The sequence below is a fragment of the Bos mutus genome, chromosome 17, assembly GCF_027580195.1.
Source record: "Bos mutus isolate GX-2022 chromosome 17, NWIPB_WYAK_1.1, whole genome shotgun sequence".
Taxonomy (NCBI): Eukaryota; Metazoa; Chordata; class Mammalia; order Artiodactyla; family Bovidae; genus Bos; species Bos mutus.
Genome location: NC_091633.1, coordinates 72,261,164 through 72,285,610, shown reverse-complemented (window position 1 = coordinate 72,285,610; position 24,447 = coordinate 72,261,164). Strand labels below are relative to the sequence as shown.

The 24,447-nt window shown below is 39.5% G+C and overlaps 1 pseudogene; it reads right to left on the bottom strand.

Moving 5' to 3' along the window:
- Positions 1-20,378: 20,378 nt before the first annotated feature.
- Positions 20,379-21,291, bottom strand: LOC102284126 (olfactory receptor 5I1-like; annotated as a pseudogene).
- Positions 21,292-24,447: the final 3,156 nt, after the last annotated feature.

Sequence of the window (24,447 nt, the reverse complement as noted above, 5' to 3'; positions counted from 1 at the left end):
GGCAGCAGAGACTGAAGCAGAGAAGCTTCACTTCTCCCCATTGTAGCAATCAGCTTTCACAGGACTGGGTACTCAGGACAGACTCACAGTCTGTGACCTCTACCTACACCTGTGGCCCAAGGAGGCTCCCAGGGTACAGGTAGGACTCAACAGGCCCAGGGACTGTTCAGAGGTCATAAAGTCTCACCTGCTCTCAGTCTTACTCAATCCAGAGGCCAGGATGGAAGACGCCAGCAGACAGGATGTGTCACCCAGCATGCATGAAAGTGACCTGTAGAAAATGAACATACCATCAGCTTTCCTCCTTGGGCCCATCCACATGGGAAAATGGGGAGACAAGAGCATTTCCCTGTTGGGGCTCTATGTCACAGACACTCCCATGGTGGACAGTCCCACTCCTGAAGGGTCCTCTGATCCAGGAGCCAGCAGGAATGGCCCAGCCTCCATGCCTGTCAGGACCCCCACATGTGGGACCAGGCCTGGGGCTGTGGGGACAGAGGACACAGGCCTGCTTGTGCTGTGTTTTCTCCCTGGAGACTAGTCCTGCCTCTGCACCGCATCCTCCATGGTGGGCATGGAGGCTCAGCCAGGGTCTGAGGGAAGGGGCTGTGACCTGGGCCATCGAGTGGCCCCCAGAGTTCAGGAGAGGGGAGTGCAGAGCATGGATCCTGAGCCTGCCTGCTGCCAGGCCCTCTCAGAGGTTCCAAGAGGTGAGTGCTGAGTCGGGGGAGCTGGAACTAAGGTGTCTGTCTGGAGAAATGACACAGAAGGAACACTGACAGAACAGCAAGGAACCAGATGGGGAGAGTCCCCTGCCCTTCTTCTGCCGTGAGGTGCAGAAAGGACAGCAATGGAGGGCCCCCCACAAAGACTACCCACAGAGACTCACACTGACCCCAGACAGGGACCTTCCACATACCCACACTGATCCAGCACAGGGCCCCCAGTAACCCCACACAGAGATCTAAATGGATCCACACTGACCCCAGAGAGGGACCCCTGACAGACCCAGTGTGTCCCCAAACAGAAACCTCCCACACACCCACACTGACCTTGCACAGGGCCCTCCCAGAGACCCACACTCACCCCAGACAGGGCCTCCCACTGACCCACACTAACTCCACACAGGGATCTCCCACAGACTCACAGCAACCCTGCACAGGAACCCTCAGACCCACACTGAGCCCACACAGAGACCTCTGACAGACCCACACTGACCCACATAGGGACTCCACTACCCTCACATGGGAATCTTCCACAAATCCACCCTGATCCTGTACAGTGGTCAACCACAGATTCACACTGATCCTGCTTACAGATCTCTCAAACACCCACACAGACACCTCTGATAGATGCACATTTACCCCACACAGGAAACTTCCACAGACCTACACTGAGCAATCCACACAGAGACCTCTCTTTGAGACCCCCACACAGACCTCACAGGCATTTTTTAGAATCTGAGTATACACACTGTGATAGTTCCTTCATAATGAGTCTGATATCACTGAACAAACCATGTGCATTGTGGTTTGCAATGTAAATTTGTACAACCAATATTTACAACAGTGTGGAGATTCTTCAAAAAAATAAAATTAGAATACCATGTGATCCAGCAATTCCACTTCCAGGCATAGAGCAAAAGGAATTAAAATGTTTTTATTCTAAAGAGATATCAGTACTTCTCTATGTCCTTTGAAACTTCATTCATAGTAATGGCATGGAGAGAACCTTCCAGTTTGTTGTGGATGAGTCCATAAAGAATACATGATAATATGTGATACAACACACACAAATATACATACATAACATACACAATGGGATATTATTCAGCCTCAAAAAAAGTAAATCATGACATTTACAAGAACATGAATGAACCTGGAGATCATTATGCTAAATAATATAAGCCTGACAGAAAAGAACACTGCATGGTATCACTTATGTGTGGAATCAAAAAAAGTACAATCATAGAACACAGAGTAGAAATTGTTGAATTGTTTCTATAGCTGGGCATGGGGTATATGCAAACAGATTGGTAAATGGATACAAATTTTCTGTTATAACATGAAAATAAATGAAAGAATAAGGTCTTAGGAGCTAATGTATAACATGATTATAATTGATAATACTCTATTCTGTAATTGAAAATTTTGAGAGTAGAATTTACATGTCCTCATATACAAATGTAAATATGTGAGAAGGTATGGGTATGTTAATTAACTTGATTGTTAGAATCCTTTCACAACATATATGTATGTCAAATAATCACTTTATGTACTTTAGCTACACCATGGTTTTGTCAGGTATGCCTCAAAAAAGAGAAAAAAAATCAACAAAATGGACAAAACTACTTAAATTTACCATTACATAAAGAGATAAGGAAAAAATGTGTAAAATCAGAAATGAAGGGCTATTACTACCAGCTTTATAGACATAAATAGAAAATTTGGTAACTTAGATGAAATGAGCAGGTTTCTAGAAACATCCTACCAAGTCTGAATTATGAAGAAATACAAAATCTAAACAGCTCTAGGAGTCAAGATATTGAATAACTATCAAAAAACCTCCAGTGACTGAACACCCAGCATCAAGGCAAGTATCTTCATGGTGAATTCTACCAAGTGGAAAGAAGAATTAACACCAATTCTTCTCAATTCTTCCAAACAATTAAATAGGAGACACTGTTTCCTCATTCATTCTATGAGGTCACCATTACATTGATTATAAAGCCAAAGACATGACAAAAGTCCACTACAGACCAACATCCCTTATGAATACTGATGAAAAACTCTTTAAAAAACAATAAGACAGAACAACAAATTAAAAGGCTTATACATTGTGACTAAATTGGATTTATCTTGCAATTGTAAGATTGGTTCAACAAATAAAAAAAATCAATATGGTATATCACTTAAAAAGATGGAAATAAACATCATGTGATCATCTTAATTGATGCAGAAAAATAAACATTTCACAAAATTCAAAGCCTTTTTCTGATTAAAAAAAAAAAAGTTGATGAATTCAACATAATGAAGGTCACATATGGGAAAAGTCATAGCTATTAAGTGGTGAAATCTTTCCCGTGAAAATCAGGGACAAAGAAAGGATGCCTGTTTCACCACTTCTATTCAGTACACTACTAAAATTCCTAGACAAATAAATAAGACAAGATAAAAACTAAAAGATATTTAAATCAGAAAGGAAAAATAAAATTATACTTGTTTTCAGACAACACGATATTATATGAAGAAAACCTTATGATTACACACAAACACACACAAAAAAAAAAAAACCCTTAGAATAAAAATGAATTTAGAAAAGTTGCCAGATATAAAATTAACATTTAAAAATCAGTTGTGTCTCTATACATTAACAATAGAAAACATGAGAAAGAAATTAAGAAAGCAATACCATTTATTGTATCATGAACTATAGAGTAAAATACTAGAAACAATCCATTTCTCCAGGGGAAAACACTGGAGATTTAATGCATGAAAAAAAGTAAAGAAAGTATTGCTGAAAGAAACCCCATAACTGCAAAGATGCTCCTCCATCCATGGGATTTTCCAGGCAAGAGTCTTGTGTTGCCATTGCCTTCTCCCAAGAACTATAGAGTAAAATACTAGAAACAACTTTACAAGGGGAAAAAAGAGATTTATATGGAAAACTAGAAAATATTGCAGTCAGAAATTAATAAAGATGCCAACAAATGTAAAGGCATCTTGTTTTTAGAAGAAATAAAAAAAGTGATGCTTGACATCCTAACTATAATGAGGTCTTCAGAATTTCCATCCTGAAATTCACATGGAATTCTAACAGCCTGAATAGGCAAAATAATGTGTAAACAAAATAAAGTTTGAAGTTTCAAATTTTTTTATTTCAAAACTTAATATAGAAGGGGGTGGTTTCAAGATGATGGAGAAATTGGGCAGGGAAACTACCTTCTCCCCTACAAATACATCAAAAGATAACCTGTATGTGGAACAATTCCCACAGAACATCTTCTGAACCCTGGGAGAGGATGCCAGGAGTCCAGAAAGGCAAGCCAATCTACTGGAATGAGGTAGGGCAAAAGATAAAGACAAAAAGGGAGACAAAGGATTTTGAGAATCCATCCTGAGGAGGGGGTCCTGGAGGAGGAGAAGTTTCCAGGCAACAAGAAACCCTCTCACAGGTAGGGTTATAGGGGAGCTTAGGAACCTCAGATGGAAGCACAATAATGCAAGACGGAGAAAATTCTGCACAGAGGTTGTGCCAAATCGCAATTTCCAGCCAAAAAGCAGCTCACACACTCTCATCTGCCTGCAGCAGGTGGGGGCTGGGTATGGAGGCTCTGGCTGTGGGGCTTGGTCCTCAGGGGAAGGACTGGGGCTGAATGCTGTGAATATACTCTAAGGGGGTTAATGTGACACAGCACAGCAGGACAGGGGAAACTCTGGGACCACTAGGGAAAGTTCACTTCTGTGGGAAGGCTCTCAGGCAGCATTATAACTCTGCGTGCACTCACAGAACAAAGAACAGCACCCTAGAGAATACCTAGGAGGGGAGAGCAGGCTGCAGTTTGTAGCCCCAGAGGCAGACAAGCAGGCGCACAACTGCCAGAGGCAAAAGGCAAAGGACCACTACAACCTTGGCCCTATGGATCACATCTACAGCCAAGCTGTGAGTGGCCACGGATCACTACCTACATCTTCCCAGAACCCTGACTGGCTCAGATCGGCCAGCCAGCAGGGTCATAACCCAAGAACAACTCCCCTGGGGAAACACACAACTCACCTAAGACTGTGACAACCTCCACAGGACCCAGCTGGGAGCCCGATCAGCTTGGCTTTGCCAAGGGTCCAACAAACCAGGACCAACTCGCATGGGAAGTGTAGCATTCACCTCAGGCTGTAGTGACACCCCTGTGTGGCCCAACCACACTGAGCACTCCTCACACACCCTAGCAGCTCTTGCAGTACCCTTCCCTCTCCACAGCACAACTGAGCTAGTGAGCCCAAAAAAGATGCCACTTTCATCGCCTTGTATCAGGGCAGAGATCAGACACTGGAGAGAAACTTGAAAGCAGCAGTGGGCCAAAGTTCAGAGAAGCATGAGCAAAGCAAAGAAGGGGGAACATCCTGAGAAGGGGCAGGTGCAGCAGATTAAAATCCCACAATTAACCTAAGACTATGTTCTTTAGGGGATACTGTAGACTTTGAGAGCAAGTACAAGCTGGGACGAAAGAAGATCTAAGTCTGATCTGACTCCACACTGTCCACAACAGGTCCAGAGACCTTCCTACATATATCAGAGGGCCTTCTAAGTAGGCAAATCAACTGGGGCAGGAACAAGTAAGAATCACACAGACATTCCTCTCACTACTGCCCTATATATACTCCATACTTCCCATTTTTTATTCTTATTTTTTTCCTTTCCACTCTCTTTTTTTCTCATATTGTCCTAAAGTGGTTCTGTATTACTCCCTTCTGTAGTCCACTTTTACCTTTTAAAAAAATAAAATTAAGAAAACACCATATTTTAGAAATAAATTCCATATTTTTTTTATTTTTGTGTTTGATATTTTGTTTTCAATAATGTACTTTTGAGAGTCTAATCTTTATTCTCTGTTTTTAACTTTTGCTTTTCAATCTTTTGTTATTAATTTTGTTTATTAAGAGTCAGCAAGCTCCAGTGCAGGATGCCCCATGCCAATCCTTCAGCAAAATAGGAACACAATCCACCACATTAGCATATAGGCTGCCCAAAGTCATACCAAACCCATAAACACCCCAAACTCACTACTGAACTGCCCTGCAGTTTGGAAGGGCACTGCCCTTCAGAGAAACATGATTCAGCTCCATCCAACAGAACATAGGCAAAAGTCTCCCCAGTCAGGAAACCTTCACACTAGTCCAACCCCACGATGAGGGGCAGATTCCACAATTAAGAAGAACTACAACCCTCCAGCCTAAAGCAAGGAGGCACTAAACACAGCAAACTAAATAAAATGAAAAGATAAGAAATATACAGGAGGTGAAGGAACATGGTAAAAACTCACTAGACCAAACAAACGAAGAGGAGACAGGGAGTCTATTAGAAAGAGAATTCAGAATACTGATAGTAAAGGTGATACAAAATCTTGAAAACAAAATGCAATCAGGGGTAAAAGCAAATCACTACTAAAACATCATCAAACAGCAATGAAAGAAAGTTAGACAGGAAGAGGACAAAACACCTACAAAATATAAATAAGACAATTAGCTAAACAGTAACAGTAATCCCTACTGATCAATAAATAATATAAATGGCTTAAACAGTTGTTGAATGATTTAAAAAGGAAAAAAAAGAAAGACCCAACTCAAAGCTATCTATAAGAGACTCATTTTAGATTTAAATATACATATAGGCTCAAAATGAAGGGATGGAAAAGATACTCCATGTGTGTAAATAGTAAACAAAAGGAAGCAAGGGTGGCTACTCATATAAAAGAGAAAATAGATGTTAAGTCCAAAATTGTCTCCATAGAAAAAGGTCACTATATTTAATAAAAGAGTCACTTCAACAGGAAGATATAAAAATTATATATGCATACAACATCAGAGCACATAAAGGTATAAAGCAAATACTGGAATTAAAGAAAAAAAATTGATTTCATACAATGGCAGTAAGGGACTTCAATAATCCACTTATAAAAATGGATAGAAAATCAATAAACAAACATGCCTTGAAAACATGTAAGGATCATATGGTCCTTACAGACATATTTAAACATACCACCAAACAGCAGCACATATACATTCAAGTACATAAGCAACATTCTCCAGGATACATAATAGGCCACAATCAAGTTTTAACAAATTTAAAAAGACTGAAATAACTTCAGGTATCTTTTCTGACCACAATAGGATCAAATAAGAAATCCCTTAAGAGCAAGAAAACACGAAAATTGAGAAATATGTGGAAACTAAACAATACACTCTTTTCCCCCCACTGCTAGTTTTATTGAGGTATAACTGACATTGACCACTGCATAATTTTAAGACATACAGCATAATGATTTGACTTACATACATCATGAAATGATTATCACAAGAAGGTTGGTGAACATCATCTTGTATGGATATAAAATAAAAATAAAAGAAAAAATGTTTCTTTTGTGATGAGAACTCTTAGGATTTACTTCCTTAATCCTCATATATAAAATACACCAATTTTAATTATATTTATTATGCTGTATAAAACATTTTAAAAAAAACTTTGGGTCAAAGATAAAATCAAAGGAAAAATGAAAAAGTATATTGAGACAAACTAAAATGAAACACAACACACTAAGACTTATGGGATGAAGCAAAAGCAGTACTACAGGAGATAATGTATAAATACATATATTAAAAGGTAAGAAAAACTTCAAATAAAGCATTTAATTTTATGCCTCAAGGAACTACAGAAAATGAAAACACTAATCTCACATTTAGTAGAAGGAATTAGACAACAGAAAAATAATAAAAGAAAATATAAACAAAACTAAGTAGTGTTTTTTTGAAAACATTAATGTGACAGACTGTTAGTTAGATTAATTAAGAAGAAAGAGAGACAAATCAGTGAAATCAGAAATGAAAAGGGAGGTGGTACAAATGATGCCTCAGTAATAAAAGGATCATTAGAGTCTATCATAAATAATTATGTCAACAAATTAGATAAAATTTAAGAAGAAACAAATAAATTCCTAGAATCATACAACCTATTAACACTGAATCGAGACAAAATAGAAAGTCTGAACAGACCAATAACAAATAAGGAGACAGAATCAATAATATAAAAATAAAGAAAATCCAGGACCATATGGCTCCACTGGTAAATTTTACCAAACATTTAAAGAATTAATACCAATCCTTTTCAAACTCCTCCAAAAAAAACTGAAAAGGAGGGTACACTTTCAAATTAAGTTTACAAGGCCAGCATTACCTTGATATCAAAGTCAGACAAAGACATTACAAGAAGATTATAGGTCAATATCTGGAATGAGCACAAATTCAAAAATCCTCAAAAAATATTAGCAAAGCTAATTCAAGAATTAATTAGAAGGATCCTACTCCATGATTGGAGAAGGAAATGGCAACCCACTCCAGTGTTCTTTTCTGGAGAATCCCATGGATGGAGAAGCCTGGTAGGCTGCAGTCCATGGGGTCACACAGAGTTGGACACGACTGAAGTGACTTAGCAGTAGTAGTAGTAGTACTCCATGATTAAGTGCCATTTATTCATGGAATGCAAGGATGGTTCAAATAACGCAAATCAATCAACATAATACACTACATTGACAAAATGGGGGAAAACTCATGATCATCTCAATAGATGCAGGAAAGGATTTGGCAATATTCAACATTCTTTCATGACAAAAACTCTCACCAAATTGAGAATAGAAGGATCATACCTCAACACAATAATGGCATACATGAAAACATCACAGCAAACATATTACTCAACAGTGAAAAACTGAACGCTTTGGCTCTAATATCAGAAAGAAGGCAAAAATGCCCACACCCACTTTCAGTGCTGTCAAACATAACACTGAAATTCCGAGCCAGAGGACTTAGGCAAGACGAAGAAATAAAATGCATTAAAATCAGAAAGGAAGGATTCAAATTACCTCCATTTGCAGATGACATGATCATATATGTAGAAAATCCTAAAGTTTCAAAAACAATAACAGTGACAAAGGCAACAGAAACAATTAGAATTCATAAATGAATTTAGTGAAGTTTCAGGATATAAAATCAGTATATAGAAGTCATTATATAAAAGCAATGAACTATCCCAAAAAGGATATTAAGGAAAAAAACACCATTCTGAATATAAAGAATAAAATGCTGTGCTACGCTGCGCTTAGTCACTTAGTCGTGTCTGACTCTTTGTGGCCCCGTGGACAATAGCCCGCAGGGCTCCTCTGTCCATGGGGAATCTCCAGGCAAGAATACTGGAGATCCATTATGCTATCTCTCCAGAATACAACCTCCTCGCCTCTCTCCCAACATATAAAAAGAAGGACACTATATATGTATATCAATCCTTAACCTGAATATACAAATATATTACCTACTACAACACACATGTAGAAACACCCTATCAGTCTTCAAAGAAATACATTTAATTACATTTGAATTTTAAATACATTTCACTTCACTTCAGTTGAGGCGCTCAGTCATCTCCGACTCTGCGACCCCATGAATTGCAGCACGCCAGGCCTCCCTGTCCATCACTGACTCCCGGAGTTCAGTCAGACTCACATCCGTCGAGTCAGTGATGCCATCCAGACATCTCATCCTCTGTCGTCCCCTTCTCCTCCTGCCCCAAATCCCTCCCAGCATCAGAGTCTTTTCCAATGAGTCAACTCTTCCCATGAGGTGGCCAAAGTACTGGAGCTTCAGCTTTAGTATCATTCCTTCCAAAGAAATCCCAGGGCTGATCTCCTTCAGAATGGACTGGTTGGATCTCCTTGCAGTCCAAGGGACTCTCAAGAGTCTTCTCCAACACCACAGTTCAAAAGCATCAATTCTTCGGCACTCAGCTTTCTTCACAGTCCAATTCTCACATCCATACATGACCACTGGAAAAACCATAGCCTTGACTAGACGGACCTTTGTTGGCAAAGTAATGTCTCTGCTTTTGAGTATGCTATCTAGGTTGGTCATAACTTTCCTTCCAAGGAGTAAGCGTCTTTTAATTTCATGGCTGCAGTCACCATCTGCAGTGATTTTGGAGCTCCCAACAATAAAGTCTGACACTGTTTCCACTGTTTCCCTATCTATTTCCCATGAAGTGATGGGACCAGATGCAGAATCTTCATCTTCTGAATGTTGAGCTTTAAGCCCACTTTTTCACTCTCCACTTTTCACTTTCGTCAAGAGGCTTTTGAGTTCCTCTTCACTTTCTGCCATAAGGGTGGTGTCATCTGCATATCTGAGGTTATTGATATTTCTCCCGGCAATCTTGATTCCAGTTTGTGTTTCTTCCCATCCAGCGTTTCTCATGATGTACTCTGCATATAAGTTAAATAAGCAGGGTGACAATATACAGCCTTGACGTACTCCTTTTCCTATTTGGAACCAGTCTGTTGTTCCATGTCCAGTTCTAACTGTTGCTTCCTGACCTGCATATAGGTTTCTCAAGAGGCAGGTCAGGTGGTCTGGTATTCCCATCTCTTTCAGAATTTTCCACAGTTTCATGTGACCCACACAGTCAAAGGCTTTGGCATAGTCAATAAAGCAGAAATAGATGTTTTTCTGGAACTCTTTAGCTTTCTTGATGATCCAGCGAATGTTGGCAATTTGATCTCTGGTACCTCTGCCTTTTCTAAAATTAGCTTGAACATCTGGAATTTCATGGTTCACATATTGCTGAAGCCTGGCTTGGAGAATTTTGAGCATTACTAGCATGTGAGATGAGTGCTATTGTGCGGTAGTTTGAGCATTCTTTGGCATTGCCTTTCTTTGGGATTGGAATGAAAACTGACCTTTTCCAGTCCTGTGGCCACTGCTGAGTTTTCCAAATTTGCTGGCATATTGAGTACAGCACTTTCACAGCATCATCTTTCAGGATTTGAAATAGCTCAACTGGAATTCCATCACCTCCACTAGCTTTGTTCGTAGTGATGCTCTCTAAGGCTCACTTGACTTCACATTCCAGGATGTCTGGCTCTAGGTCAGTGATCACACCATCGTGATTATCTGGGTCAGGAAGATCTTTTTTGTACAGTTCTTCTGTGTATTCTTGCCACCTCTTCTTAATATCTTCTGCTTCTGTTAGGTCCATTACCGGGCTCCAGCCCTGGTTGGATCCAGGGATTCCCTCAGGAGGACGGTGTTGGCAATTAGAATAGCAATAGCTTAATTAAGTATTAATTTGAGATATAAAGAGTGGTTAAATAGGGATAGCTCAGTGAAGAAATTCAGTGGAGAAAAGAGGCTAAATAACTTTGTTTACGTGGAAAACCAATAAAACTCCAAGACAAGGAATTTGCTCCATCTACGTATGCCACAGGCGTCCTCTCATTCTCCCAAAGGAGAGGAGACACTAAGGCCTCCCTGGTCAGATCTTAGAAGTCCAGGCAAAATTAGTAGGCTTGACGAGCCTCCACACTCCAGATGGGAATTCAGCCAGAAGGTGAGAGAAAAAACAACATGGGGAGACCAAGCTTTGGTGAGCAAGGCCCGTACCTTTATTTCAACAGGGGCTTTTATACCCTAAGTTGCACATAGAGGATAATAGGGGGTGTGAAATCATGCAAAGTCAGCAGTCTTTGATCCTTATCGAAACTAGGGTTTCTTTTCTGCAAACTTATCGTATACAAATGGTTTAGGTGATTTACATAATCTTCTGGCCAGAAGGCCTGTTAACATTTTATGACTCTGACAAAAGTTTGTCAACCATAAGACTTATTTTCTCTAAGAGTAATTATTTTAAAGTTTGGCGCCATCCTCTGAAGGTGTTAGATAAAGTTGCATTCCTATAGGGCAGAGGTGCAGTGGGTTTACAACAAAGAAAAGAATTTATTACCTCAAGGGTCTAAAGTTGTTAACACTAAGGCCACTACTTATTTTTTCTACATACCAACTATATTAATTAATACACTTCCAAAGATACAATACAGGGGATGTGGAAACTTGGCAGCAAGCATTGGCTCAACAATGAAATCTTCTACTAGTTCTATTCTGACAAATTCTAACTCTCCGAGAGGCTCTATACTATTTGAATATCTTAAGCTCCCCATGCCTCTCGCGGTTGGGAGACTGTAAACAATCGTATGCATAGCTGTAGGAATCCGGGTAAACCTGTCAGGCAAGTTAGAGAGCCATCTGAGGGGTTTGTGAACTAAAACACTCTTGTCATGCCCAGGAACTTTATTAACTGGAGCTGTAAGTTAACTCTTTCTCAGAGAGATAGACGGTGGTGGGGGACAGCCCCCCCGTAAAGTCAGAGGTGTAGGTGAGAGCACAAAGCAGTAAAGTAGGCAGACTCTGGTTTTGGGGGTAGATGCTCGAGAATTTCCAGGGGAACTCCTGAGGCTCGATCCCACCTTTACGTATGTCAAGCCTCCTTCCTCATGACCTTTGCCATGGGCGGAGTTCCTCACGCTGGCTCCCGACATCTCATACCATTCCTGTCCTTTATCGAGCCCATCTTTGCATGAAATGTTCCTTTGGTATCTCTAATTTTCTTGAAGAGATCTCTAGTCTTTCCCATTCTGTTGTTTTCCTCTATTTCTTTGCATTGATTGGTGAGGAGGGCTTTCTTGTCTCTTCTTGCTGTTCTTTGGATCTCTGCATTCAGATGTTTATATCTTTCCTTTTTTCCTTTGCTTTTCGCTTCTCTTCTTTTCACAGCTATTTGTAAGGCCTCCTCAGACAGCCATTTTGCTTTTTTGCATTTATTTTCCATGGGTATGGTCTTGATCCCTGTCTCCTGTATAATGTCACGAACCTCCGTCCATAATTCTCAGGCACTCTCTCTATCAGATCTAGGCCCTTAAATCTATTTCTCACTTCTACTGTATAATCATAAGGGATTTAATTTAGGTCATACCTGAATGTTCTAGTGGTTTTCCCTACTTTCTTCAATTTAAGTCTGAATTTGGCAATAAGGAGTTCATGGTCTGAGCCACAGTCAGCTCCTGGTCTTGTTTTTGTTGACTGTATAGAGCTTCTCCATCTTTGGCTGCAAAGAGTATAATCAATCTGATTTCGGTGTTGACCATCTGGTGATGTCCATGTATAGAGTCTTCTCTTGTGTTGTTGGAAGAGGGTGTTTGCAATGACCAGTGCATTTTCTTGGCAAAACTCTATGAGTCTTTGCCCTGCTTTATTCTGTATTCCAAGGCCAAATTTGCCTGTTACTCCAGGTGTTTCTTGACTTCCTACTTTTGCATTCCAGTCCCCTATAATGAAAAGGACATCTTTTTTTGGGTGTTAGTTCTAAAAGGTCTTGTAGGTCTTCATAGAACCATTCAACTTCAGCTTCTTCAGCATTACTGGTTGGGGCATAGACTTGGATTACTGTGATATTGAATGGTTTGCCTCAGAAACGAACAGAGATCATTCTGTCATTTTTGAGATTGCATCCAAGTACTGCATTTCAGACTCTTGTTGACCATGATGGCTACTCCATTTCTTCTGAGGGATTCCTGCCTGCAGTAGTACATATAATGGTTATCTGAGTTAAATTCACCCATTCCAGTCCATTTGAGTTCGTTGATTCCTGGAATGTCAACGTTCACTCTTTTTTGACCATCTCTTGTTTGACCACTTCCAATGTGCCTTGATTCACAGACCTGACATTCCAGGTTCCTATGCAATATTGCTCTTTACAGCACCGGACTTTGCTTCTATCACCAGTCACATCCACAACCGGGTATTGTTTTTGCTTTGGCTCCATCCCTTCATTCTTTGTGGAGTTATTTCTCCACTGATCTCCAGTAGCATATTGGGCACCTACTGACCTGGGGAGTTCCTCTTTCAGTATCCTATCATTTTGCCTTTTCATACTGTTCATGGGGTTCTCAAGGCAAGAATACTGAAGTGGTTTTCCATTCCCTTCTCCAGTGGACCACATTCTGTCAGACTTCACCATGACCCACCCATCTTGGGTGGCCCCATGGGCATGGCTTAGTTTCATTGAGTTAGACAAGGCTGTGGCCTTAGTGTGATTAGATTGACTAGTTTTCTGTGAGTATGGCTTCAGTGTGTCTGCCCTCTGATGCCCTCTTGCAACACCTACCATCTTACTTGGGTTTCTCTTACCTTGGACGTGGGGTATCTCTTCACGGCTGCTCCAACAAAGCGCAGCCGCTGCTCCTTACCTTGGATGAGGGGTATCTCCTCACCACTGCCCCTCCTGACCTTGAACATGGAATAGCTCCTCTAGGCCCTCCTGTGCCCATGCAGCCACTGCTCCTTGGACATGGGGTTGCTTCTCCTGGCTGCCACCCCTGGCCTCGGGTTGGGGGGTAGCTCCTCTTGGCCACCGCCCCGACCTCGGACATGGGGTAGCTCCTCTCCGCCATTCCTGCGCTGTCACAGCCTGGCACTCTCGGCCGCTGCCCCTGACCTCAGACGTGGGGTAATTCCTCTTGGCCGCCGCCCCTCGGGCATGGGGTCCTCCCGGCTTCTGCCCCTGACCTCGGACGTGGGATAGCTCCTCTCAGCCATGCTCTGTGCGCCATTGCAGCTGCCCACGCTCTGTGTGCCATCGCAGCCGCCCGTGCTTTAAATTTAAATACATTTAAATACTCCTAACACTCCATACATTATGAACACTTTCATAATTCATGCCCCTAATGATGGACACATACAAATCAGTATACACAAGTAAGACACATAGAAATATCTCCAAGAAACCACTTATGAAAAAACTTCCATATACCAAATGATCCCTAGCTAGTAGAAGCCAGCTCATACATCTGCATATACTAACAAATAACTACATCACGTATTTCTAGTACATATAAATGAAATTTACCAACTCCCCTGTATAAATCTGAAACCTCACCTTCTCATCAGATACACACATACTAACTTCTCAAAATATATAAGCCTAGAAGCCCTACTGAAAAACAGAAATCCAAGGCACTAGCAAATATTCCTCCAAATGGCCATGCCCTGAATATACACACAAGCTCATTATACACACAATTCTCCATAAGTCCCAAATATAACCACAATTACCCACTACACTACAAATATACAAAGATACGACTATATACATATACTCTGTTTCAAATACATACCACACTACCTGCATATGTTTATCCCACATTCCCAAATTCTCACACAGAATTAATTCTTTCATCTTGCAAAATACAGAAACACATAAATACAAGTATAAACAACATCTGCCAGCCCCAAAATAGCCACAGACTATTTGTGGCTACACAGCAAAATATATATAGATAACTCCATAGATAGCTCCTGAAAATCCACACACACAAAAAACCACAGAACTGCACAACAAGCACTAGACACAAATGGTATCCTCAGGACACAAATTATCATCTGACATTACTCAAGTATACAGAATAGACTGTATATCCAAACTAATATACACCAGTACTTTTCCTAACATTGCCCTTACATATATGATAATCTACCATTAAACAAATACAAATCCCCAAATTCATGGGTGAAAAAAGCACATGTAAAAATAGTCCTCAAACATCAAACACCTAATCACCATCTACTTGATGCCTGTGTTACAATCTCAACACTCTCCAAATACAACACTCACCCTTACACACTCTCACAAAAATAGAGGCATGAACTCCTCTTAATCACAAATATCTACAGACAAAACCAACCTGCACATTGGACAACCTATCAGACTCCCACTAACCAATTAATTATGTACAAATCCCATCTATGCTTGCAAATCAATCATGATTTGACATCAGACTACAAATAGGTGTCTGCTACTTCATTGTGGACAAGAGTGCCCTTTGAACATGTGTTGACTGGTATTTTCACGTTAAATAGGAAGACAACTGTGAAACTATGAGAATGTATGTTAGAACTTCACTCACTTTCCACTCATTTTCCAATGACCTGCGCTACTTCTTGCAATGAGCATTTTCAAGTGGAAGAAATTCCCATTAGCTTTTTATACTCCTCAGAAGGCACGGACTAGAATGGCACTTGTTTAACTGATCTCACGATTGACCCTCCACTGGTAAACTGCTCTCATGATTTACCCTCCACTGCAGGCCCTGCAGTTGGGGAAGCATTCTTGCAACCTACTCCCCAGAGGTGCCAATAACCCTGATATAAACACTGCAAGGGAACTGAGCACTATAGGGAAGTCTACATATACTGACAAGGAAACAAGTAACCCCAGGGTGAAACACCAACATAGAGTGCAACACCTGAGGTTTGAAAAGTCTGTGTCTCACTTACCTCAAAGTTCCTGTTATTGATTCTAGAGACTGCCATGAGTAAGTGGCACCTCTGTTCACGCAGCCAGGTTGGCTGATGGGGCTCCACCCTCTGTATTTCAGCTAGAGTTCCTGTCTTCCTGAGCAGACAACCTTAAAAGAAGCTGGGAGCAGCTCTTGAATAATGGCCGTCAGCCTGCCCACAGTGGGCATGCACATGCGTGCAGACATGGGGCACACAGACAACTGTCCCAGGAGGTCGCTGCAGGAGGGTAGAGAAGTTGAGGGTTTGGACACACTGAGGAGCTTCTATGTCCATGGCTTCTCACCAGGAAGCTTCATAGCACTCTCTTCTTAAAATCAGCTCTTGTGAGCTGCTCAGCGGTGATTTTTACATTGCACGCATGAAATCCATGCACTTAGATACAAGAGTTTTGGAGAACTCCATCCTTAAATTGGGAAAGTCTTTTCATGGCCTTTCATGCCTTTTCATGACTTTTTATTCCTTTTCATGCCCTTGGACTGCAGTTCCTTGATTCTTATTTATGTCTGCCAAAAACCAGTAGGTCCTTTTACCTAGTAGGCCAAAAGTTTCCATTAAAGAAAAATTCTAGCAAAGAATTTCAGATCTGGGAAATGCTCTGAGATACTGTCTGCTGACTCCATTCCTACACTCTGCAAATGCACTCACTCTACTAGAGTATTTTTTCTTATTATTTATTTACTTCATGGAGGTTCTTCAGTAAATGTTGATTCTCAGATGTTTCCTTGCAAGGTTTTTGTTATATCAAGAACTTTGGTCAAGACTTGAAAATTTGGGTCAGTTTCAGTTGACATAGCAGTAGCATGGGAATAATTTTATGCTCCCTTCCATTTATATTATATATTGAGAATTTAAGCTGCCTAATCTTTAAAAAAAAAAAAAAGAAATAATAGCAGAATCAACTTACTGTTTTGGGTTAGTAATACTTTACAAAGAAGACTCAATCATCAGATTCTCTTAGTGATAAATTACAAAATTAGTACCATTTCTACTTCATAGGATACCTCTTAAAACCCCTGGTATCTAACAATACTGAGCGCCTGCAAGCACACAGATTGAAAACTCTACAAGACATAAGCATGGGATCCCATTGTACTTCTAATATTCCATGCTTCAGTAGAATACGATTGGTCATCTAAGGTCTGTGATCCATAACCATAGATTTTTTGTCTCAGCAAACACTACCTGCCCCCCACCTTTCTGCATAAATAGTCAGAGATCATGGTCCAAAGGACTTTTGCTACTCCCTTCTGTTGCCTGTCTCCCCAGATTACTTCTGGACTGATTTAATTATATCTGCTTCTGTGGTCTAAGATACTGATGGAGTACAAAATGATTGTAGACGTGAGGTGGGATAATTTTTTCCAAAATTCAATTTTTATATCAGTGACCCTGGGAAGGTTCATTCAAACTCTACTCAGAGCCATGAATAAGAATTTTTTTTTAACAATTTATTGATAGTACAAAGGGAAGAATCAACAAGAAAGCCTGCCTTTCTAGAGTCCAGGGTACAATATTTTACCTCCCCATTCCTCTAGTGTGAAGTTACTGGTTAAAAATAATTTCATCTTTTCCCATGAGAAAAGCTAAAATAGTGAGAAATGTCTCCAAGTTGTTAATTTCTTCAACCCTCAACAGTGTGACTGCTGTTTTGTTTTTGTTTTTTTCTTTTTTTTAAATTTTATTTAATTTTTAAACTTTACATAATTGTATTAGTTTTGCCAAATATCAAAATGAATCCACCACAGGTATACATGTGTTCCCCATCCTGAACCCTCCTCCCTCCTCCCTCCCCATACCATCCCTCTGGGTCGTCCCAGTGCACTAGCCCCAAGCGTCCAGTACCGTGCATCGAACCTGGACTGGCATCTCATTTCATACATGATATTTTACATGTTTCAATGCCATTCTCCCAAATCTTCCCACCTTCTCCCTCTCCCACAGAGTCCATAAGACTGTTCCATTCATCAGTGTCTCTTTTGCTATCTCGTACACAGGGTTATTGTTATCATCTTTCTAAATTCCATATGAAAAGATGCTCAACATCACTCATTATCAGAGAAATGCAAATCAAGACCACTATGAGGTACCATTTCACACCAGTCAGAATGGCTGCGATCCAAAAGTCTACAAATAATAAATGTTGGAGAGTTATTTAAACTGTGTCATTTTGAGATAGTGGTTATACAGCAAATGAAAACTGAAGCAGTATGCATAGAATATAAGCAGAGGGGAAAAAATGGTTTGTTGAGTATTAATTATTCCTGTTACATAATTTTATGAAATCATTTTTAATGTTTTGTATTATTATGTAATGCCATGTATTATTATGTAATATAGAGATGTTAGATTTATAGATGAAGTGAAGAAAATATTTGCAAAACATTTTTTCAACAAAGAATTTGTAGCTAGACTATACAAAAATGTTTATAAATAATAAAAATAAATAAACAATAATAAAAACAACCCAATTAAAAATAGGGACATGATTTGAACAGATACCTCACCAACAGATATATAAATGGCTATTAAATAATGATATAATAGATAGTAATGATGAAAATAATAATAAACAGCAAAAACATAAGTTATAGAAATATATTTTGCAATTATACATGTCTTTTTATGTCCAGGCTTCAAGTGAATGTTCTCTGTGATGCTTCCCAATGTCATGTCAGTTGACCAGCCATTGAAGACACAGGTTATATGCTCAGTCGCTCATCGTGTTTCTGAGATACCAGAGAAGGATGTTCCATACTTTCAGTAATGCTTTCACACAAAAAAATAAAACATAGGGAGGAAAACAAATACTCTGTTTGCAATTAACCTTTAGACTACAAGATGCCACTTAGAAAAAGTTTTCAAATTAATTTGGATTAGATTGGGTATAGAAGGTTCTTGAGCTGTTATAGGACAGCACTTAAGAAAAGCTATTTGATTTTGTATTCCTAGCACCCCTGCCTCACACCATCTTGTTGCACTTTATGTATTTTAATTGATTAAAGAAATATATGTATTTAAGATCTATCAAGTGTTTAAAATGATTCAGGCTTGATTCTCATCATTTAGTCAAACATACAACAGTGATTGATGTAGGTACTATACTCTCCTCATTTTACAGGTCAGACAATTGAGACAGAAAAAATAAGTAACTTGATCAAAGTGCAATTGACTAGTTGGGTATAAGAGATAGCACAGAAACCAAGATGGCTTCCTCCCTAATCTGGTAATTTCATAAATGCAATCTTGTTAATGAGATATTCTGCACAGGAAAACACACACAGACACAATCTCTGAGGTTCTTACTATATCTTTTAAGACAACCTAATACAATCTGTTCTAGAATTAACTCCCAGCTCCTAATGGTTGGAAGTGACAGACTTTATTTTCTTGGGCTCCAAAATCACTGCAGATGGTGACTGCAGCCATGGAATTAAAAGACGCTTGCTCCATGGAAGAAAAATCATGACAAACCTAGACAGCATATTAAAAAGCAGAGACATTACTTTAGCAACAAAGGTCCATCGAGTCAAAGCTATAGCTTTTCCAGTGGTCATGTATGGATGTGAAAGATGGACCATAAAGAAATCTGAGTGCCAAAGAATTGATGCTTTTCAACTGTCATGTTGGAGAAGACTCTTGATAATCTCTTGGCCTGTAAGAAGATCAAAGCAGTCAGTAATAAAGGAATATTCATCAGAAGGACTGATGCTGAAGCTGAAGCTCCAATACTTTGGTCACCTGATATGAAGAACTGACTCATTAGAAAAGACCCCATAGTTGGGAAAGATTGAAGGCAGGAAGAGAAGGAGATGACAGAGGATGAGATGGTTGGATGGCATCATCAGTTTGATGGACATGAGTTTGAACAAGCTACAGGAGTTGGTGATGGGCAGGGAAGCCTGGCATCCTGCAGTCCATGGGGTTGCAAAGAGTCAGACATGACTGAATGACTAAACTGAACTGAATAGTTGGAAAGTTATCCAACTATTAGTTTGCAGCAATTTTGAAACTTTTAAATGTTTCCTTTATCTGGGGGCTATGAACTGTGTTTGGCTCTGTGAAAACAAGTGTTTAATAAAATGTTTGTGTGAGAAGTTGAGTATGTGCTGGCAAGGTTGTTGCAGGTTCTTAGCTACAGTTTGTTCTAGGCACTGCATGGGTAAAGAATCCACCTGTCAATGCAGGATAAGCAAGAGACACAGGTTCCATCTCTGAATGAGGAAGATTCCCTGGAGGAGGAAATGGCAACCCACTCCAGTATTCTTGTCTGGATAATTCCAAGGACAAAACAGCCTGGCAGGTTATAGTCCATCGGGTCGCAAAGAGTTGGACACAACTGAGCATACACACAGCTGGAGTTTGTAATCAGGATTTAGTTGAATCCTGGAACCTTATATCTCAGGAGGGATTTATCTTTCATTTTAAGACTTTTTAGCAGCGTCTTTTTATGTCTTTGTTTCTCAAACTATAAATCAAGGGATTCAGCACTGGGATGATGATGGTGTAGAACACTGAGATGATTTTATCAGTGTTGGGAGAATACACGTAGCTGGGTCATGAGTAAATGAAGAGCAGAGTTCCCTGGTAGATGGCCAAGGATGTCAGGTGAGAAGCACAGGTAGAGAAAGTCTTCTTCCTCCCGCTGGAAGAACGGATCTTTAAGACTGAGAGGAGAATGTAAAAGTAGGAGATGATGATGATTTTGAAGCAGATAATTTTCACTGAGCTGCCATATGTGGAGAGAAGCCACTCATTAAGTGATGTGTCTGTGCACAATAACTTAGGCTAGAGAGGGAGGTCACAGAAAAAAAACGACAATGACATTTCTATCGCAGTATTTCAGAATAAATGCAAAGGATGTGTGCACCAGGGAACTCATATTGCCTCCAAAGTATGACAAGATGATCAACCATATGCAGATGCCCTGAGACATCACAGCCGTGTACAGTAAAGGGTTACAGATGGCGACATAGCGGTCATACGCCATGGCAGCCAAGATAAAGGATTCAGTATCTGCAAAAGTACAGAAGAAATAGAACTGCAGGGCACAGCTGTGATAGGAAATTGACTTGTTCTGAGAGAGGAAGTTGACAAGCATTTTGGTAACGATGACTGAAGAATAGCAAAGGTCTACAAAGGATAGGTTACTAAGGAACAAATACATGGGGGTTTGAAGGTGCGGATCAACCCTGATTAACATCATCAATCCAATGTTCCCCATTAAAATCATAGAGTACAAAGTCAGAAACAGGATAAACAGGACAATCTGCAGTTCAGGATGAGTTGGAAACCCTAACAGAATAAACTCAGTCACCAAGGTATAGGTTCCATCTAAAAAGACCATATTCTGTGCTGTTTTCTTCTTATGAGAATTCTAACATCCTAAGATGCTATGTTGATAGAAAGAGAAAGAGAATAGATATAATTATAAGGTTATTTTATTGTTTCAACAAAAAAAAAAAACAAGCAATCAAGTCAAGAGTCCCAGACCAAATCTCCTTCCAAATATAAATTCTGAGAAACATATTTCAGAATTTAGTAGCTTTATCTCATGGTTGATAGTTTTATTTTGTTTGATTATAAGCTAGTTCTTCCACTGGACAGACATGTGCAGATAACATCTCATATTTCTTACTTTTTAATTCTCAAGTATAGACCTATAGCTACTACAGAGGAGTAAATGAGTAATGAAGTAATAAATGAAATGATGATAAGAGGAAAAATATATCTGTTATTAAAAGTATGTTAACTTGAATACATTTTGCAATGATAACTCTAGAACAATGTACTCCTCTGTCCAGTATTTAATAGATAGCAGTGAGTTGTACTCTTGACTGTGATTAGAGTGATGCAATGAAATATTCTTCAGCTATTACAAAAAATAATAAAAGCAAAAATGATATTAGTGAAATTAAAGCAAATGTCAGTAAACATCAGCTGAGAGCATGTTTTAGAAAGTGATGAGTTTAAGGCAAGTCCTTAAATCCTCTCAAGACACTAAGTCAAGGAAGTTAAAGTAATTAACTGCTTTTCTCTTTGGCATTCTTTATCATTCTTGGCTTCTAGTAAGCACATCATAAATATAAGATGACTGAGTAAAGTGGTTAAAAAATTAGTGTTAACTTCTCATCTTTAAAAATTACTCTATATAGCCTCCTCACTAATTATATATGTGAGCAAACACAAATAGCTGCGTTTAATTTTTATCCTAGTATAATTCAGGATGTTGAGCCTAAGAATTTTGTCAATTTCTGTTTCTGTAACCTCAGAAAATTTCTAGAAGCAAGGAGAATTTGAACATGACTTTGAAATATGACTTTTTATTGTAACCTTGAGTGATGACTTGGAAATCTATAAAATGAGCAAATGAAACCTCCAATGAGCTTTGTTACTACTGCCACAGTTGGCTAGAACAAATGGTTGGGGTCATTCTCTCACTTATATAAAATTATTGAGACAATACAGGGCTAAGAACTTCATTGTTGTAATATCATCTAAGCACTAAAAGTATACTATAACATAGGCACAGAAAAGTCTAAGAGAATTAGAAGGGTTAGGATGCTGTCTTATGTTATTACCTCAAAGAGTGTGAATGAGATGCAGTACCTTGTTAGGATAGTAGGTAATTTATTCTTATTTTACCTGTTTTCAAGGTAATCAGAGTGTTCAGAAATGATAAGACCTAAATTTAAAGTTAATAAGCATTTGGTTAGAATCTCATATTAGCCACTTGCACTTGCACTTGTATGACCTTGCACAATTATGTGTGTGTGTGTGTATAATACATATATATATATATATATATAGAGAGAGAGAGAGAGAATCTGCTATACTTAATACATATACTATATGTATATTATTACATATTACATTATATATATATTTAAAATTTTACTATAATAATGACAACAGTATTTCACATGGTTTCTCTGCCAGGTTAAATTAGGAAAACTATCTATCTATACTTTTTTTTGCTGTCTCACTTTAGATAGACTAGCAAATAATAGGTAAACAGTGAAGATTAGTTTCAATTACTCCACTGCTCTCTGCTCAGCAGTAAAGAATCCACTTGCCAAAGCAGGAGATGTGGGTTCAATCCCTGATCTGGGAAGACCTTCTAGAGAAGGAAATGGGAACCCACTCCAGTATCCTTGCCTGGAGAATCTCATGGACAGAGAGGCCTGATGGGCTACAGTTCCATGGGGTCACAAAGAGTTGGACACGGCTTAACTACTAAACAACAACAGAAACAACCCCACTGCTCTCGCTTATCCCTAGCTAATAATTAGAACTATGTCACTAGATTTTTAAAATAATAGTTATCATTTATATAATGATTGTGATGTGAAATGCAATATTCTAAACACTTTACATATAATTTATTTACTTGTCACACAAAAGTATGCTAACAAAGTATCATAGCAGTTGCTTTCACTGTCGTCTTTCTGTTACAGTTGAAGAAGCTAAAGCACAGAGAGCTGGAGAGCTAAGACGTGATGAAAATAAGATTGGAGCCCAGGCTCCTGTCTCCAAAACTTCAAGACAGATTGGCTGTGTAAGCTAGATTCTCATTATTGATTCCATATGTTGCATGGGGACGTTGAAGCTTAATGTTCCGAGTCATTCTGCAAGTAGTTGACAGGTACAATTCAAATTCAGATATGTGTGAAGTCAAGGCTCACGAGGACAACCATGAAGGTGGTTAGAGAATTAACAGTGCGGTCTCCATGAGACATGCTGTGGTGCAGACTTGCTGAAGGCAGTGCAGAATGACATGCTGTGGTGCAGACTTGCTGAAGGCAGTGCAGTTATTTCCTGAAAACACAGTCCATTACTCTCGGGGACTCACAGCGAGCATCCCTTCCAATAGACTAAGAAGGGTTTCCCTGGTGGCTCCACCCTTAAAGAATCTGCCTACGATGCAGGAGAATGCCTACAATTCAGGAGACCTGGGTTTGATCCCTGGTCAGGAAGATTCCCTGGTGAAAGAATTGGCAACCCATTCTAGTATTCTTACCTGGGAAATACAATGGACAGAGGGGCTGGGCGGGGCCACAGTCCATAGGATTGCAAAGAGTCGAAAACGACTTAGTAATTAAATCACCTCCATCACCACCACCACCATCCATGTAGAGAAATGTGAGTGAGAAGAGAAGCACGAGGGGAGAAGTCAGAGATGAGAGTGAATCTTGGATTCTTGCTTTCAATGGGAATGACCAAAAAGATTCAATCAAACTGAAGTGATTCACTAAATTTTTCATAAATATATAGCAAAACAATGTTAGAATAGAAAATAAATTAATTGAAACTATCAGGTAGCCAATCATGTTTCAGTTTATTTCTGTTAACAAACAAAAATTATTTAAACAAGGTAAGTGTCTCAGATCCCTGTAGAAGCTTATAGAAGAATGACACAGGTAGATGAAATGGCAACCCACTCCAGTGTTCTTGCCTGGAGAATCCCAGGGACGGGGTAGCCTGGCAGGCTTACATCTATGGG